Raw genomic sequence first — 20217 nt, 5'->3', positions numbered from 1 at the left:
AGAAAGCACTTTATGGGCTTAAACAAGCACCACGAGCTTGGTACGAAAGGTTGTCAACATATTTACTAGAAAAGGGTTTTGTAAGAGGCCAAATAGACCCAACACTATTTCTGCGTAGAGATGGTGAAAATATTTTTGTAGCCCAAGTGTATGTCGATGACATAATTTGTGGCTCAAATAACAAGGGCTATTTGAATGAATTTATTTCTCACATGGAAAGTGAGTTTGAGATGAGTCTAGTAGGAGAATTGACATTCTTCCTTGGACTTGAAATCAAACAAACTCGAGATGGAATTTATGTCCATAAGACGAAATACACTCAAGAGATGCTCAAAAAATTCAAAATGAGTGACTCTAAGGAAGTATCCACTCCAATGGCGACAAACACTCGTCTTGACAATGATGAGAGTGGGAAACCAGTTGATCTAACGTAATATAGAAGCATGCTCAGTAGTCTTCTATATCTCACAGCTAGTCGACCGGACATACTTTTTGCTGTGGGCATGTGCGCTAGATATCAAGTTTGTGCCAAGGAATCTCATTTAACTACAGTTAAGAGAATTCTAAGATATCTCAAGGGCACAATTAGAGTAGGACTGTGGTACCCTCGTACGGAGTCTTTTGATTTGATAGGCTATACCGATTCCGATTATGCTGGATGCAAATTGGATCGGAAAAGCACTAGTGGGGGTTGCCAATTTCTAGGTTCATCGTTGATTAGTTGGTCAAGTCGGAAGCAACATTGTGTTGCTCTCTCCACAACCGAGGCTGAATACATTGCCATGGGAGAGAGTGTATCACAATTGTTGTGGATGATTCACACTCTAGAAGATTATGGACTTTCATATAAAGGAGTGCAAGTGTTGTGTGACAACATTAGCACAATAAACCTAATGAAAAATCCAGTCCATCATTCTAGGACCAAACACATTGAAGTGCGTCATCACTTAATTAGAGATCACGTAGCTAGGGGAGACATTGCACTCACATATGTTGAGTCAAAGTCAAACCTAGCCGATATTTTCACTAAACCCCTTCCGAAAAATGAATTTAGTCATTTAAGGAGGGAATTGGGAATGTGTTTGGCTCAATAAGTCATTTTGACCACATCATGATCAATAAGGACCATTAAAATGATAAGAGAAATTGGGAAATTAATTTGGGCAACTTGGGAACATCTCACACAAACTATAAGGTTTAACAAAATATTTTTGTTTGCTAGAAATGGGGTGAGATGCTAGGATCAACCAAATTATTCAAAATGTATCATGCATCCCTTGAATAATTAGGTTGAAGAGACATAAATTGAGTATGGGGAAGGCCATTACATAATTCATGTATATTTGGCTCCTAGATATTACTCATATATTCCAACCAAGGAATCTTGGTTGGACCTGTGTCTAGAAATCATCTAACCTTGTTGATGTGTTGATTGATACCCTTGATTGATATCTTCCTGATTTTGATTGAAAATAGGACAAGTTGGTGAAGAAATTTTGACATATTTTGACAAACTTGTAACTACTCATAGCAAGGATATATTTTGAACCGATAGCCTGAGTCAGATTTACTACCTTGGTTCACTATAGATCATAGTTTCAGCAAATAAACAAAACAAACTTCTCTGGTTTTGAAACCTTGAGATTCAACACATTTGTTATGAAGTATCTGAAACTTTCGAGCCCTAAATAATTCCAAATCATTAGAGCTCATCATTAGGAAATATTCATTGGTATCACTGAATATAATCTGTGGGCTCTTCAGATCCTAGGTTCTGAACTTGGAAGTTGTTGAACCAAGTTTCAGAGCTTTCGATACGAATTTCAGAGAATGAAATCACTGACTATCAGACATTGATCGGTCCAGGGACCGATCAGGATGATATCTAATCGGTCTCTACGACCGATCAAGAGAGTTACACCTCTCTGTTCGATATCTGATCGATCTGCGGACCGCAGACCGATCAGGGGTTCTGGCACGTATCACTGATCGACCTCTGATCGGTCCGGGGACCGATCAGGAGGTTCCCTGATCTGTCTCCACGACCGATCAGGAGGCTCCTACCTCTGATCCACCTCTGATCGGTCCGGGGACCGAGCAGGAGGTTCCCTGATCGGTCTCCACGACCGATCAGGACCCTCCCTGATCGATCAGGACGTTCCCTGATCGGTCAGGATTTCTCCTGATCGGACAGCCGTCCGATCTTATGATCTGATCACCCCTTTTAACTTCCCCCAATCCTTCCTCCTCTCATTTCACGTCGAAAACCCTAGCCGAACCACTCCTCAGCCCGACTCTTCTCTTCATCTTCTCCGAAAGCCTCAAATGGCGCCCAGGTAACTTCCTTTCTCCCCGAAATCTGTCCATTTTTGGCATTTTAGCTTCTTTTAACAGTGTATCTCTGTGTGTTGTGTTGTCTCGGTTCTCGACTCTGTGGCTCCCGTGGACTTCCATTTGCCCCGACCATGTCCCATTTTTGACCTATTTAGAAAGAAATCAGCCGGTGAGGGTACGTCTAAGTCATCTGAGAAATCCAAGTCCCAGGCACCCTCCCGACCTCAACCTTCCTCTTCTTCAAGATTCCCGAACCGACAGTTTGAACAAGCATTTCAACAGAGGACATTCAAGCTGCTCCCATGTCGATCTGTGGATCGAAAGTACATGGATGAGTTTTGTCCCTCTGTATCCGAAACCCTGGCATATTACAAACTTGACTCGTTAGTCTACCTAGAAAGGGACATCAACTATGACCTAGTATATGAATTTTACAACAATCTTCATCAGGGCAGTGATGGTGCTTATAGAACCAGAGTTGCTAAAAGAACTATCGATTTCTCCATCGTAGAATTCTTTGGGTATCTAGGTTGCCGAATGTGTTCAGGAGATCTTTTTTCCATTTATCCTGATTTACCCCATCCTTTACCTTCTCCATTTGATGTCTCACCTGATTCCATCTATGAGTACTTCTTCGGTCATCCTAGACCAGATGGACTGGATGAGTTGGATGTCGAGTTTCCTACTTTTGCGGCTCTGAGACTATCTCCACCTGACTATATTCTTTTTAAGATAGTCACAAACTGTCTTCTTCCAATCACATCCAAACCTCTAGCAGAGATCCGACTATACCACTGCTTGATGCTTTATGGTTTACGTCGGCGTCTCGACTTTGACATTATGTCCAGCATCTATTCTTCGATCATCTCAGATTCTCAGCCTAGCAGCTCCACCATTTATATGCCTTATGGGCATATAATTACAGATTGGCTCGAGACCCTTCAGATAGATGTGTCTAAGGGTAGGATAGTGAAGATGGCCAGACAGGACTGCCGACTTGGGAAACGGGCATTTTGCAAGTCCGGTATCTTGGGACAGAATGGGGCTATTCGGTGGAAGGATGGGAGAGGTCTGGGAGAGTTACCACGGGCACTTCCTCGACAGGTTGCTGCTCCTCCTCTTGCTGCTGATGAGGCCGATCCTGATCTGCGCTGGTAGATCGCTGAGCTAGAGAGCCGCTTCGATCAGCACGATGAGCTGCTGTCTGCTGAGCTCCATGGACTGCGTGTTCGGATCGACCAGCACTATGATGACTTACGCAGTCAGTAGTTGGTGACGCAGCAGCTGCTTCTGGGCTGGATGGCCAACTACCCACCTCCGCAGCATTTCTCGGGTCATCCACCTTCGAGCTCCAGCATGCCGCCTCAGGGTTACGTGCCTCCCGCGGATGATGATCCTCCTGTTGAGGATATTGATTGATACATTCTGTGTGTCACTTTGCCTGTCTGTGTTGGATACTATTTGTTGGATATCTTTGTCTGACCTGGATACTTATGCTACTCATATGTTTTTGCTATTCATTTGTCTATTTCTTGCTTTTCCTTATGCTTCAATTCATATTAATATGCTGTTCCTATGCCATGATTTGATTGTATCTTTTCTCTTTCTTACTGTCATATAATACACTTAGAGGGAACTCTAGGTGCATTAAGAAAAAGACAGTATGGGTTAAGGGGGAGCCTTTTGAGTTTTGTCACCTCATTTGTACCTTTTCGGTGTTTGACAAAGGGGGAGAGAACACCTAAGTTTAGAGATGTATGAAGGCTTGATTTTAAGGGACAAGATAACGGGAAGGTTCTTAATTCCCGTTATTGACTTAGTGGTGTATCCATCTTAGGGGGAGGATCTTGATTCCCCTAAAATTATGAAAATAAGAACATTTCTGATCTAAACTTAAATCGTGTTGTCAAACAACAAAAAGGGGGAGATTGTTGATACAGTCTGACCTGGCTGTTATTTTGATGTTGACACTGATTTAAGTTTGTATCAGATGTTAATTGAACTCGGATTGATTAATGATCAAGGTTGATCAAGTGGAAGGGAAAAGTCCAAGTTGGAAACTTGGCACTCGAAGTCGGAGAGGGCTCGGCAGCTCGTTCTCCGGACTAGGTCAGAGAGGGCTAGGTAGCCTGCCTCCTGACCAGGTCGAGAGGGCTCTGAGCTCGCTCTCCTGACCGACGGAGAGGGCTCGGTAGCTCGTTCTCTCGACCGACGAAGCCGGAGAGGGCTCGGTAGCTCGCCTCCGGACCAGGCCGAGAGGGCCAGGTAGCTCGCTCTGGACTGACAAAGCCGGAGAGGGCTCAGCTCGCCTCCTGATTAGGTCGAGAGGACATAAGTGGACATTCCATGGTACATTGGATCGGTCGGCAGATCCAGTGATACATAAGATAGTGGATCGGTCGGCCCAATGAAACTAAGTTTCCATGGATCACCCGAGCACATCGTAATCTGACGGCCCGTGACCGATCAGAAACACTCAAGAGCACATCGAGTGTAATCTGATCGGCCCGATCAGAAACACCAAGAGCACATCGAGTAATCTGATCGGTCTTGGAGACCGATCAGGAGATAGTATTGCGAAGAGAAGAAGGCAGGGGATCGGTCCCCGGACCGATCCACCTGCAGTCTGATCGATCGATCAAGATATGTCCTGATCGGTCCATGGATCGGTCTGGTGACCGATCCACACACACAATCAGATTTGTTTCTGCGATTCCTCCATTGCATTTGATCTGCCTGATTCATATAACCCTCTGTGTTGTTAGCTTTTGAGTTTGCAGGATCACAGGTATCATTCCAAGCCTAATTTCAAATTAAGTCCATAAGAGGAATACGACAAATGACCTTTCTGCTGTGATTCGCGGCGCATGGTGCATTTGAGGCATCAATGACTACTGGTGTGATCTGGCTGCGATCCGCTTGACTCCTGGTGATTGGTTCGAGCTCAGAAGACACCAGTGAAGACTGTGATTTCATTGGTGTGAGTTCAGAGAACCAGGTAAGGAGGAAGAGGGATTGGCTGCAGCGATGATTCTGTGCAGATTGACCACGATCCGTGACAGCAGAGGACAGGGACTTAAGAAGCAGTAAAAAGCGAGAAAAAAGAACAACAAGCAAGTAAGAAAGCAAGAAAGTTCTGTTGATCGTTGAAGTGTGCTAAGTTCTTGAGCTCTCGGGTGAGAAACTGCTGTCTGTGAGTTCTCTGTTTTCATTGATCCTCGCGTGGTTGTAAGCGTTAGTTCATTCTTCTTTTCCATCGAGCTCTGTAAGTCTTGTGCTTTAACATATATATTTCTTGATACTTTGTGGAGAGGTTACTCCACCGAGAAGGAGGATCTTTAGCCGGAATTTTTCGGGGGTGCGATCTACCGAAGATCGAGGGGTCGTCCACCTTACGGACACGCCGAGGAGTAGGGGCAAGTTATCCCCGAACCTCGTAAATCCTTGTGTTAGTGTGCTTGTTTCCTCCTTGTTTTAGTTTCCTAATTCCGCTGTGCTAATAAGTTTCTTTGTAGAAATTTGTGTTTAAGTGTTTAAGAGGCTATTCACCCCCCCTCTAGCCATCTAAGATCCTAACATTATGCACTTTCGAGTTTTTGTGAAATAGTTTAGTACTTACTATGCATTTCGCTTATAGATTTATTTTCCTCCTACTGCAGATAAAGGAAAAGCTAAAGTATAAAGAGGAAGGCGACAAGGAGGATGCGTGATGGATGTGTGTGATGTTGAACTATAGAAGCCTCGGGACTTGGCTAAGAAGTTGTTTAGAGTTCTTCTTTAATGTTATTAGAGAAGTTGAGATTGTTAAAGAGTTGTTTTCTTTTTCTTATGTTGCTAATTGAGTCTATTCCGCATTGTTAGTTTGGTTGTTTCCCACTGTTGGAGCTTTATTCAGTTGCTATTGCAAGAATAGTGTTTTTAAGTTGTTGTGTCTTATTACTACGTGGTTGTGAAATATATATACCAGCCGCATGTGGCTAATGGTTTATTTTGCATGTATTGATGATTATTGTCACCGGTACAAGGGAGACTCTGCCGAAATTTTTCGGTAGGAACTTCTCTAGGGCCATGATAAATTTAAGTGTTGCTAATAATAGTATAAATAACACTAGTAAGTAGAGTAATAGATAAGTAACGGTCACCCTTAGAGAGTATTAGTATAGATAAGAAGGGTGGTCGTTACAGTTGGTATCAGAGCAGTTCTCATTCTCTAGCATCACACACACATCAGCATCAACCTTGCCGTCTTCAAGTAAGAAAGTATTTAAGTTTTTCCTTTTATGCTTTCTTTATTATTTAAAGTAGAGAGTAATTGCTTATATATATGCGCTTTAGTAAGATAGAAGTTTTGTTTTTCTTTATTCATACATATGTTTGTTTAGAAATGATAGAGAAGATATCAAGCCTTGTTCTTTGCATAATTAGATGGCAAGAAGAGGGTGTCCCCGTACCGCTCGTACTGAGGACCAGGTTCAGGAGAACGAAGGCCCAGGCTCAACTGAGCCCAATCTCTCTGAAGTTGTTGCCCAACTCCAGAAACAAGTAGCAGAGCAACAGCAAGTAATTGCCAATCTGATGGCAAATCAGCAGTCAGTTCCTCCCCCTCCCCCAGCTGTCACTGTGGAGACTCCAGTGGTAACTGAGGTTCCACCAACTACCCAGAGAGTCGTCACAGTATCTCAGAGACAAGAAGCTTACCTCATACAATGGCTGAAATTGAAACCAGAGAGCTTCTCAGGCACGACTGAGCCCTGGGATGCCCAGGCTTGGTTCAAAACACTGGAGAGCACAATGGAGCTTCTTGACTGGCCAGAAGTCGAGAAGGTCAAGTGCGCCTCTTTCTGCCTGTCAAGAGATGCTCGTATGTGGTGGGAGAGGATAAAGACCAAGAGGGCAGCCAATCAGATGAGCTGGACTGATTTCCAGTCAGAGTTTTATGAAGAGTTCTTCCACCTACAGATCACCAACAAGCACTATGAGGAATTTATAGAGTTCAAAAAAGGTGACCTGTCAGTGGAAGAAGCAGCCAAGAAGTTCAACAGACTAGCTCGTCTCTGCCCAGAGCTGGTAAGTACAGAGAAGGAGCGAGTCAGACTGATGCTCAAAATGCTGAGACCACAGATAGCACTGAATGTGAGTAGTGGAGCTCACCGGCCCCAGACTGGTGAAGAGTTGATTAGTAGGGCATTAATTGCTGAGCACTACCTGAATGACATCAAAGCACAACGAGCGCAACACAAGCCAGTGAAGATAGAGGGCAAGACAGTGGGGAGCCAGAAATCCCAGTCAAGTAAACAGAACTGGAAAGACAAGGGTAGTAAAAGAAAGCAGTGGAACTCAGGAAGTAACTAGAAGGGAGGACCAGCAAACAAGCAGACCAAGTTCCCTCCCTATCCCAAATGTGGGAGAACACATCCAGGAGCCTGTCTTTTGGGTAAGACTGGATGTTATTCCTGTGGTCAGGAAGGACACATGGCTAAAGAATGTCCTAACAAGCTCAAACCACCTCAGCCACAGCCAGTGCAATATGGAGGCAAGCCTGTACAGTTATATCACATGGAAGCAGCACTAGAGGGACCCTATATCAGTCCGGGAAGGTTGGAAGCTCCACCAGTTCCAGCCTTTGATAGTGCCAGAGTATTCTCCCTCACCAAAGAGGAAGCTGCTAATGCCTCCACGGTTGTAACAGGTCAAGTAGTTATTTTTCAGCATTTAGCTACTGTACTATTTGATACTGGGGCGACCCATTCTTTCGTATCAGTACCCTTTTCCAGTAAATTACAGGTGCCTACAGAGAGTATGAACTCTAAGTTCTTGACGACCCTGTAGGACCGTTAGATTCTATAGAGGGGGGGTGAATATCGATTCGAAAAAGACGAGTATAAACGCAGCGGAAAAATAAAATAGACACAGATGTTTTTACTTCGTTCGGAGCCTGTGACGACTCCTACTCGAAGGCCCGTGGTCCTTGACCACTTTCGTTGGGCAATCACTAACAAGTCGAAATATGATTACAGAATGAGTACAGGAAATGCAAGTGAAAATAAAGCAATACCGACAAGGAAATTAAATAAAGACCGAAGTAGCACTGTGTCGGAACTTTGTTGGCGTCGCACTGAACGTCGAGCAGCAAGACTAGCAGTAGAAGAGTTCTCAGCTTAATTAATTTCCTCTGAAGCTCCTGTCTGGGGCTTCTTTTATATGCTGTTCCAAGCACCTGGATCCCTTCCGGGCACCTGGAATGTGACGTAGCTGCACAAACCATGATGCTCCACGTGGCGATGACTCGGCTGGATAGAATTCGCCTTCCGGGCGCCCGGATCCCTTCCGGGCGCCCGGACCTCCAGGCGCCCGGATCCCCTCCGGGCGCCCGGACCACCTTGTTTCAGAAAACTCCATTTTCCTGCAAAACAAAGTTAGTCCGAGGCAAATATGTATCCTGTAAAACAGATTGTTAGCACAGTTAAAGTTCAACAGATGGATAAGAAAGAGTATGACTTAGATTCCGTCTTTCCGAGACTGGAATCTAGTCACGATCTCGACTTAGACATCCGAAATGGATCTAAGCCGGATCGACGCCTAATGTCCCCTTTCTGGGAACGCGTCCTCACAGTCACTCCCCTCCAGTGACTTACCTCACTTACCTACCAGACGTCCGGTCAGCCCGTCGACCCGTCTGGACTTCTCTCCAAGCGTCCGGTAAGCCCGTCGACCCGCTTGGACTTCTTGCCAACTATCCGGTCAGCCCGTCGACCTAGCTGGACTTCTCGCCAAGCGTCCGGTCAGCCCGTCAACCCGCTTGGACTTCGTGCCAGACATCCGTTCAACCCGTCGACCTGTCTGGACTTCTCCTGCACACTCGATCAAAGTGTCAGACAACAACAAAACTAACTTAACCTATTTGTCATTCATCAAAACCTAGGTTAGACCGTCAGTGCTACCCGCACCAACAATCTCCCCCTTTTTGATGAAATGACAACCTGGTTAAGTTAGTGAAAAACGCAAAAAAAACAGGTACATCGGTTTTAAAGTTAGTTTTAGTGTTTTCAATTTGGTTTATCTAACTTAACCACCTAACCCTCCCCCTTTGGCATTCATCAAAAAAATAAGCAAGGGTAAACAATCATAGTGTAGAGTTACTGTAAAAAATAATCACAGTTAATCTTGAAAAGAATATCTGAGTTTGGTTCAAAATTCAAGTACAATTTTTAAATCCAAGGAAAAAAAGATCAAGTTGACTTGGGGGAGACAAGTTGAATTTTGAAAAGTATAAATTTAAACTTAATCAAGTTTAACTTTTCAAGCGTGTAAAATTTTTAAATCAGGTTTTTCAAATTTTCTTTTCAAGTTTAAGTAACATTTACTTTTCAAAAAGGTAAATTTTTAACTTCAAATTTTCAAAACAAAGCAAAAAATTAAACAAGTAAGATTAAATTTGCCAAAATAAATGTTTAAGTTTAATTTTCAAGCATATGTTACAAAACTGGATAAGTTTAAATTTGCAATAGTCAACTTTTTAAATCAGGTTTAAAAATTAGGTGGGATTAAACTTCCAATTTTGCAAACACTCAGATAAATTTAACTTTTTTTTGAAAAATAGTGTTCAAAGAATAAATTAGTTTTAAAATAGAAATTTTTTTTTTAATTAATTTCTCCCCCTGAACTTGACACTTAAAATTTGAAAATATTTGCTAAAAATATTCAAAGTAGATATATATATATATTTTTAAATTGAGGTAGAATTTTCTAGAGAGATTTTAAAGAGAAGATTAAAAAATAACACTTAAGGAGATAATTAAAAAATAAACCTCCCCCTTAATTTGATACTCCTTTAATTTATTAATCCTCCTTATTTATTACTTTCCCTTAATATAAAATTTTACAACCGTAACATATTTTTGTACCTAAGTGTTTTAGACGATTGTATAATTATCTTTATAAAATTGTTCATTTAAATTTGACTAACCGTAATTAATGTTAGATTAAGTTGAAATAAATTAACCTTTAGTGTAATGTTAAGTAAGATAAGTTGTTATTAATTCAATAATTGATCAATATTAATAATTTATTGATTAAATTTTGCTATAATCTAAATTTTGTATTAATTGATGAAGGTGTTAGTTATAATTTAACTTTTCATTTACTTCCTTTTAAGTTGGATTGACTTAGTTTAAAGTTGGTGGTAATTTGAAGTTAAACTCTTTATTCAACAAGGTTAAGTAAGGTTCAATTTAAGTTAAACTTTAATTATGTTTTAATAAAAATAATTAATATTTTAAAGGTTGATTAAGAAAAATGACTTAGAGTAATTTTAATATTTTTACTAAGGTTAAACCTAGGTTCTGATCAAATCAAGCTTAGTTCTCAAATAAAGTTAAACTTAAATAGTTAAGTTCTACTTATTAATTACATAATTAAATTTAAAGTTAAAGTTAACGGAATTTAAGTTTTTAAGTTAGGTGTCTAAGTATTAAATGAATTTAAAAGAATTATAATAATTATTATTTTTAAGGGATTTCTAATAGAATTTTAAAATGATTTTTATAATTATTTAATGACAATTAATATACGTTCAATTCAGTTTTGATTTTAGATTAAAATTAATATCAGTGATTAATTTAGCTTTAAGTTTTAAGTTTAAGTTAAATTTTTAAGTTTTAATTTTCAGTTAGGTTAAATTAAGTTGAAAAGTAATGTTTAAATTAAGTTTTAATGAGTTTTAATTTAAGATCTAATTTTCAGTTAAGTTAAATTAAAAAATAATTTTAAGGTTAAAATGATGTTTAAGATTAATAATGAGTTTAAAGTCAAAATAATAATTTTTAAAGTGAAAATAGTCTATAGAAATTACTATTTTTTTTTAAGTTAAAAGAATTTTATTATAGTCAAAAATAAGAAGAATTTTTCAAAATGAGACATAATTTTTAAAATAGTTTTTAAATATTTTTAAAGTTTTTAAAATATTTTTTGAAATAATTTTTAAGTTATTTAAAAATATAATTTTTAAAAGATTTTAAAAGAATTTTTAAAGTTTTTGAAAATGATTTTTAAAAGAGTTTTTAAAATAATTTTTAAAATGTTTTAAAAGAATTTTTAAAAGAATTTTTTAAAGTTTTTAAAATGATTTTTAAAATAGTTTTTTTTGAAATTATTAAAAGAATTTTTTAAAGTTTTTAAAATGATTTTTAAAATAGTTTTTTTTTAAAATTTTAAAAGAATTTTTTAAAGTTTTTAAAATGATTTTTAAAATAGTTTTTTTTGAAATTATTAAAAGAATTTTTTAAAGTTTTTAAAATGATTTTTAAAATAGTTTTTTTTTTAAATTTTAAAAGAATTTTTTAAAGTTTTTAAAATGATTTTTAAAATAGTTTTTAAAATAATTTTTTAAAGAATTTTTTAAAGTTATTAAAATGATTTTAAAAATAATTTTTAAAATGTTTTAAAAGAATTTTTAAAAGATTTTAAAATGATTTTTAAAAGAGTTTGTTAAAATATTTTTTAAAAGAATTTTTTAAAGTTTTTAAAATGATTTTTAAAATAGTTTTTAAAATAATTTTTCAAAATGTTTTAAAAGAATTTTTTAAAGTTTTTGAAATGATTTTTAAAAGAGTTTTTTAAAAAGAATTTTTTAAAGTTTTTAAAATGATTTTTAAAAGAGTTTTTAAAAGAATTTTTAAAAGAATTTTTTAATGTTTTTAAAATGATTTTTAAAAGAGTTTTTTAAAATAATTTTTAAAAAATTTGGAAATAATTTTAAAATAATTTTTAAGTTTAGAATAAAATTTTTTAAGTTAAATATAAAATTTTTAAAGTTAAATTTAAAAATATTTTTTTTTTAAAGTTAGTTTTTGTTTTAAAATAATTTTTAAAGTTAATTTAATATTAATTTTTTTTAAATTAATTTAGTTTTAATTCGAAATTTAATTTCTAATTAATTTAAAATTTAATTTTAATTTGAAATTCAAAATTTAATTTTAATTAATTTTAATTTAATTTGAAATTTGAAATTTAATTTTAATTAATTTTAATTTAATTTGAAAATGAATTTGATCCTTATTCATCTCACCCGATCTAGATTATCAATCAGGGAATTCTATAATTTTGTGAGATGAATTAGATTTAATTACAGAGTTTGATTTAACTTTTGTTAGATTCAGGTTTAGCTTTGGTTTCAACAAATAGGCATTCTTCGGATAAACTTCTAAGCTTGGTGAGTCACTTGGACGTCATTAGAAGTAGCCAACCTTTCGAGGTTTTCCGAATAGTTCTATCCACGGAGCTTAGTATTAAATCTTGGTCTAACTAGTTAGGATCCATTTAAGGGTAGCTTCGGTCAGTTCCACTTGGCCAAATGCACCAGATCGAAGCCATATCTTTCTAGACATGCGATGTCCAAGCTTCCCTAACGTACTATCATCCAAAAACTTCACCAGTACCATGATTCAAGTTAAACTTGGTCTCTTTTTAACTAATCCTAATTACCCTGCCGGGTTAGTTTGTTTGGGTTACCCTGTCTGGTAAGTTAGTTTTGGAGGTGCCAGCTATTCTGGAGCCTCCCCCTAAATCATTGGTCTTTAATTTAAGATTTTTTTTTTTATAATTAGAGTTGGTTTTAGTTAAGTTGTAATGTTTAATTTGTAATTTAAATTTAAGTTTTTAATTTTGAATTAATTAAATTGGTCAAATTATCTTTCTTTAAGAGAGTGTATTTAATATTTGAATGTTCTTTCAATTTCAATTTTATTGGGTTAATTGAATTATCTTTCTTTAATAGCTTATTTTTAAAGTTTAAGTTTTTATTTATTTTTAAATTTGAATTAACTAAACTGTTTGAATTATATTTTCTTAACGGTTTATCTTTTAGCTTTTTCTTAATTGTTAATTTTGAAATTTCTAGATTATTTTTGTTTAATATGTTATCTTTAACATTTAATTTTAAGTTTGTTAAATTCCGTTTTGATTTTATCAAAGTGTTTGATTTTATCCTTATATTTTCTTTGCCTTTTAAATTGATATGGTTAATTGAATTTATTAGATTAGTTTTATCTTTAAAGTTTAATTTCTTATTAATTAAATTATCTTGGTTTTGGATAGCATTTTCTAGATTAATATTGTCTAGATTAAATAATTTATTAATTTTATCTAGATCAATATTGACCTTGTCATCTTTTTTGTTTGAATTTTCAAATTTGTTTAGGTTTAAATTCAAATTTTTAGATTTATTAATTATTTTCAGATTTTCTATATTTTCTAAAGTAATTATATTTGTTTTATCAGAAAATATCCTAGAGGTATTTTTGCAAGTATTGTCATGTACACTATTTTCACATATACTTTCAGACATATCCAAATTAACAGGCGCATATTTTAAACTACTACTAGTAAGAGTGTTTTGGTAAATATTAGTAACCTTGAGTGCAACCCCTAATTCAGCAGGCTTCTCCGTTGGATCTGACTCGAGTCCGGATTCAACTTTAACTTGATCTTCTAGCTCCATCGGCATCTCGTGAAGCTTGATCAACTGGGTCCACAGCTCATATGTGTTCTTGTACTTTTCTAATCTGCATAAAATATTGTTAGGTAAAACATTACAAATAATGTTACTTACCTTTTTGTTCAGTTCCGAGTTTTGAGAAGGTTTCCTCAAAATTAGCATATAATCGATGTCTATGCTTCCTAAGAAGCATTCCATTAATCGCTTCCAGTAGTTGAAGTCTTCATGATCGTATGGTGGTGGTTCGCAGGGGTTCCGTCCTTCTAGAAGAGTCATAATTTCTTGCACACAGAGAAACAAACAAAAGATCCCAAGACTTGGTCGTGGATTAGCAGTGCCAAAAAAATAATATTTCACTATTTTCGAAAAAAAATAATAAAATATTATTAAAATATTATTAAAATATTAATAAAAAATATTATTTCAAATTTTTGAAAATGTAATATCTTGTCAATACTAAGCAATGGTGAAGAGATGACGATGTATTTTTCAAAAATAGTTTTGGAGGGAAAAAAACGAAAGGCGTATCTAATCTTAAAAAAACGATGTATTTTAAAGACAAACGATATCTAATTTTTCTTTCAAAAAGTCCCCCCTTTGCCTGATTGGTGGTTGCACCAAATCAGAGCGGTACCTGCTCTGATACCACTTGTAGGACCGTTAGATTCGATAGAGGGGGGGTGAATATCGATTCGAAAAAGACGAGTATAAACGCAGCGGAAAAATAAAATAGACACAGATGTTTTTACTTCGTTCGGAGCCTGTGACGACTCCTACTCGAAGGCCCGTGGTCCTTGACCACTTTCGTTGGGAAATCACTAACAAGTCAAAATATGATTACAGAATGAGTACAGGAAATGCAAGTGAAAATAAAGCAATACCGACAAGGAAATTAAATAAAGACCGAAGTAGCACTGTGTCGGAACTTTGTTGGCGTCGCACTGAACGTCGAGCAGCAAGACTAGCAGTAGAAGAGTTCTCAGCTTAATTAATTTCCTCTGAAGCTCCTGTCTGGGGCTTCTTTTATATGCTGTTCCAGGCGCCTGGATCCCTTCCGGGCGCCTGAAATGTGACGTAGCTGCACAAACCATGATGCTCCACGTGGCGACGACTCGGCTGGATAGAATTCGCCTTCCGGGCGCCCGGACCTCCAGGCGCCCGGATCCCCTCCGGGCGCCCGGACCACCTTGTTTCAGAAAACTCCATTTTCCTGCAAAACAAAGTTAGTCCGAGGCAAATATGTATCCTGTAAAACAGATTGTTAGCACAGTTAAAGTTCAACAGATGGATAAGAAAGAGTATGACTTAGATTCCGTCTTTCCGAGATCGGAATCTAGTCACGATCTCGACTTAGACATCCGAAATGGATCTAAGCCGGATCGACGCCTAATGTTCCCTTCCCGGGAACGCGTCCTCGCAGTCACTCCCCTCCAGTGACTTACCTCACTTACCTACCAGACCCAGTGACGTACCGTACTTCTGCCAGCGTCCGGTCAGCCCGTCGACCCGCTTGGACTTCTCGCCAACTATCCGGTCAGCCCGTCGACCTAGCTGGACTTCTCGCCAAGCGTCCGGTCAGCCCGTCGACCCGCTTGGACTTCGTGCCAGACATCCGATCAGCCCGTCGACCTGTCTGGACTTCTCCTGCACACTCGATCAAAGTGTCAGACAACAACAAAACTAACTTAACCTATTTGTCATTCATCAAAACCTAGGTTAGACCGTTAGTGCTACCCGCACCAACAGACCCTACCTTCTGGGGAAGTCATGGAGTCCAATCAGTGGCTTCGAGCTGTACCGGTCAGAATTGCAGACCGAGAACTATATGTTAGCCTGGTAGTCCTCACCATGCAAGATTTCGATATCATTTTGGATATGGATTTCCTCAGCAAGTATAGTGCTTCAGTAGACTACCGCAGAAGGAAAGCAATCTTCAGTCCAGAGGGTGAACCATCTTTTGAATTCACGGGAGTGCCAAGGAAGAAGACCCAGAAACTTCTCTCTTCTCTAGCATCCCACCAGATGTTAGCTAAAGGGTGTGCTGGTTTTCTTGCATACATAGTAAATGCAGAAGAATAGAAAGGACTTAAGCGGGAGGATGTTCGAGTAGTATGCGAGTATTCAGAAGTATTTCTAGAAGAGCTACCTGGACTGCCTCCCAACAGAGAAGTGGAGTTTGAGATTGAATTGGTTCCTAGTACCGGTCCAATTTCAAAAGCTCCGTATCGCATGTCTCCAGCAGAGCTGAAAGAGTTGCAAGAGCAGCTTCAGGAGCTACTTGACAAAGACTTCATCCGCCCTAGTCACTCACCTTGGGGAGCTCCTGTGTTGTTTGTCAAGAAGAAGGGCGGATCTATGCGGATGTGCATAGATTATAGAGCTCTGAATCAAGTGACAATCAAGAACAAGTACCCCCTTCCCAGGATCGACAACTTATTTGATCAGTTGAGAGGGGCAATAGTATTCTCAAAGATAGACCTACGCTCTAGGTACCATCAGCTGAAAGTGAAAGAAAGGGATATACCTAGAACGGCATTCAGGACCAGATACGGACACTACGAGTTTGTAGTCATGCCTTTTGGTGTGACTAATACACCAGCGGTCTTCATGGACTTAATGAACAGAGTGTTCAGAGAATACCTTGACAAATTTATCATTGTATTCATCGACGACATTCTAGTCTATTCAAGAACCCCAGAGGAGCATGACATGCACTTGAGGATAGTATTGCAGACCCTTCAGCAAAAGCAGCTGTATGCTAAATTCTCAAAGTGCGAGTTCTGGTTAGATCAAGTGGCGTTTCTAGGTCATATAATTTCTAAAGAAGGTATCCAAGTGGATCCAGCCAAAATAGAAGCGGTCAACAACTGGAGTGGACCCAAGAACGCCAGGGAGATCAGAAGCTTCCTTGGTTTAGCTGGGTACTACAGAAAATTTGTGGAGGACTTTTCCAGGATAGCCTCTCCACTGACAGCCCTGACCAGAAAGAACAAAAAGTTTGAGTGGTCAGACAAATGTCAGCAGAGTTTCCAAGAGCTGAAGAAGAGACTGACCAGTGCTCCCATTCTGACTGTTCCAGCTAGTGACAAGAGTTTTGACATCTACAGTGATGCCTCCAAGATGGGTCTAGGAGTTGTTCTCATGCAAGAAGGAAAAGTCATAGCTTATGCTTCCAGACAACTCAAAGATTATGAGAAGAATTACCCCACTCATGATCTTGAGCTGGCAGCTGTGGTCTTTGCACTGAAACTCTGGCGACATTACTTGTATGGAGTCCAGTGCAGAATCTTCACAGACCATCAGAGTTTAAAGTATTTCTTTACCCAGAAGGACTTAAACATGAGATAACGCAGGTGGCTAGAGTTGGTCAAAGACTATGACTGTGAAATCCTCTACCACCCAGGCAAAGCTAATAAAGTGGCAGATGCACTAAGCAGAAAATCCAGTGCCTCCCTAATGTCTTTGTCATCATTAGCCCTGCCACTACAGAAAGAGTTGTCAGACTTTGGAGTTGAAATTGTTTATGGGCAAATCTCTGCATTGACCTTAGAGTCAACCTTACTTGAGGATATACAGAGAAAGCAAAGTGAAGATCCAGATATCCAGAAAATCAAGCAAGGGATTCAAGAAGGAGACAATTCGGAGTTTCGAATATCAGACAGTGGAATTCTTTATCAGGGGAGTCGCCTTTGTGTTCCCAATAATGAAGAGTTGAGAAAGAAAATTTTAGAAGAAGCCCATAGTACCCCTTACTCCATGCATCCTGGTTCCTCCAAGATGTACCAAGACATGAAACAGAGGTTCTGGTGGTCTGGACTCAAAAGAGACGTTGCTAAATATGTCAGTACCTGTCTGACATGCCAGAGAGTCAAAGCAGAATATCAGAGACCGGGAGGAATGTTACAACCTCTTCCAATACCAGAGTAGAAGTGGGAAGACATATCCATGGACTTCATAACAGGTCTTCCAAGAACTACAAATGGATATGACGCAATATGGGTAGTAGTGGACAGATTGACTAAGTCTGCTCACTTTCTAGCCATCAAGATGTCCCACTCTATAGAGCAGTTGACACAACTATACGTCAAGGAAGTGATCAGACTTCATGGAGTTCCTAAATCTATTGTTTCTGATAGAGATGGGCGCTTCACCTCTCACTTTTGGGAGTGTGTTTAGACTGCATTAGGCACCAAACTCAAGTTCAGCATAGCCTTCCATCATCAGACTGATGGACAAACAAAGCGAGTAAATCAGATCTTATAAGATATGCTCAGGGCTTGTGCACTGGATTTCAAGGGAAGTTGGTGCAAGTATCTGTGCTTAGCTGAATTTGCCTACAACAACAGCTATCAGGCTACCATCAAGATGGCACCATACGAGGCGTTGTATGGCAGGAAGTGAAGATCACTCATTTGCTGGCAAGAAGCAGGTGAAAGAAGAGAAATGGAAGTAGAGCTGGGCATTCAGACTGAGATGATAGAAGAAACCACTTAGGCTATCCAGAAGATCAGACAAAGGATTGAGACTGCCCAGAGTAGACAGAAGAGTTATGCTGACACACGCCATAGGCCACTTGAATTCCAAGTAGGGGATTCAGTCTTTCTCAAGGTTGCTCCTATGAAGGGAGTGATGAGATTTGGCAAGAAGGGCAAATTAACTCCTCGCTATGTAGGACCTTACCTGATCACCGAAAGGATTGGGAAAGTGGCTTACAAGCTGGACTTACCACAAGACATGTCAGCCATACACAATGTATTTCATGTCTCTATGCTAAGGAAGTGCATTCACGATCTTAGCCAAGTGATTCAGCCTCAGATAGTGCAGATCCAAGAGGATCTTAGCTACGAGATCAGACCTATACAGATAGTAGACAAAGCAGTCAAGAGACTAAGAAACAAAGAAGTGCCACTAGTGAAGATCATCTGGCAGAACTAGAAGCACAAGGAAGTCACTTGGGAGCGTGAGGACAGTATGAGAAAAAAATATCCAGAATTATTCTAAGTTTGTAACGACCCGCCTTCTACTAGCTATGCTGTAAGGCTGGACCATTACAATATGCTGTGCTAAGCTATATTCATGACCATTACTAGTCTAGGTGCGGAAAGCTGTACCAATTAAAACTTTACTAAGCTAACACAAGTTCTTGGTCCTACATGTGCTAAGGGATGCAATCTAAGGTATACATGGCATATCTTACATCCCCTATGGTCAAGGAGCTGAATTACAGGGTCTCTTGGTCGAAACCCAGCTTCCCAATCGATCCAGATTGAACTCAATCGATTGCAAGCTGTTGGATCGATCCATGGATCGATTCCGATGTCTACTGTGCTCGGTTAATATTCTGGATCGATCGGCTGATCGATCCAGACTGGCCAATCGATCCAATGATCGATTCCAGAGCTCTCTGTTCGCGGGAGCGATTTCCTGATCGATCGAACGATCGATCCCCAAACTCTCTGTTCTCAACAGAATGCGACTGGATCGATCGGCTGATCTATCCAGAAGCTTACTGTATGCGACAGAATGCAACTGGATCGATCGACTGATCGATCCAGAAGCTTACTGTTCGTGGAACCAGGCTCCTAATCGATCCACTGATCGATTGAGGGCTCCCAATCGATCCACTGATCGATTGGGGTTTCTGATTTCGCAGCAAGGCTCTGATTTCAGCACTGTTTCGTGTCAAACTCACCTACATAAGTTATAAAATAACTGGAGAACATTCTAATATCAAACAACTAACATTCTAAACATGGTTACTAACAATCTAAGCAGATTTTCTATAATTCCATGCATTTAGATACTGAATAAGCAAAGAGTAACATGATAAGAAACACTAAGTTCTTAAATGTTCTAGTTCTTCCAAGGTCTTTATGTTAGGATCTCTTCGTACTCGGCTAGAGAGGGGGGTGTGAATAGCCGCCCCAAATCGCTCGTTTCTTCCTACAATTCGTTAGCGCAGCGGAAAAATAAACTAGAAACGAAAGGAAGAATATCAAACCTTAACACAGCGATGTACGAGGTTCGGAGATGATGCTCCTACTCCTCGGCGTATCCGTAAGGTGGACGAACCCAATCAATCCGTCGGTGGATGAGTCCCCGGAAAACCGGCTAATAAAAACTCCTTCTGGGTGGAGAAACCTCGCCACACTTGTTTGCAACAGCAAACAGGAGTACAAGTACAAAGAATAAGCAAGAAATACAATAAGATTACACAAGCACTCTACCAATCTTGCTTTCTCGTCGACTGGAGTCCGGATGAAGCAGCAGCTTCAAAAACCCTAACAGCAGCAGCTGTTCCAGTCGGGGAAGCTCACGCGAAGCTTTCGGGAGGAACTCGACAGAGCTTTTATCGCAGCCCACAAATCTTCAGCAGAAGAGAAGAAAGA

The sequence above is a fragment of the Zingiber officinale genome, chromosome 5A (assembly GCF_018446385.1).
Source record: "Zingiber officinale cultivar Zhangliang chromosome 5A, Zo_v1.1, whole genome shotgun sequence".
NCBI classification, from domain to species: domain Eukaryota; kingdom Viridiplantae; phylum Streptophyta; class Magnoliopsida; order Zingiberales; family Zingiberaceae; genus Zingiber; species Zingiber officinale.
This window is presented reverse-complemented; position numbering follows the sequence as displayed.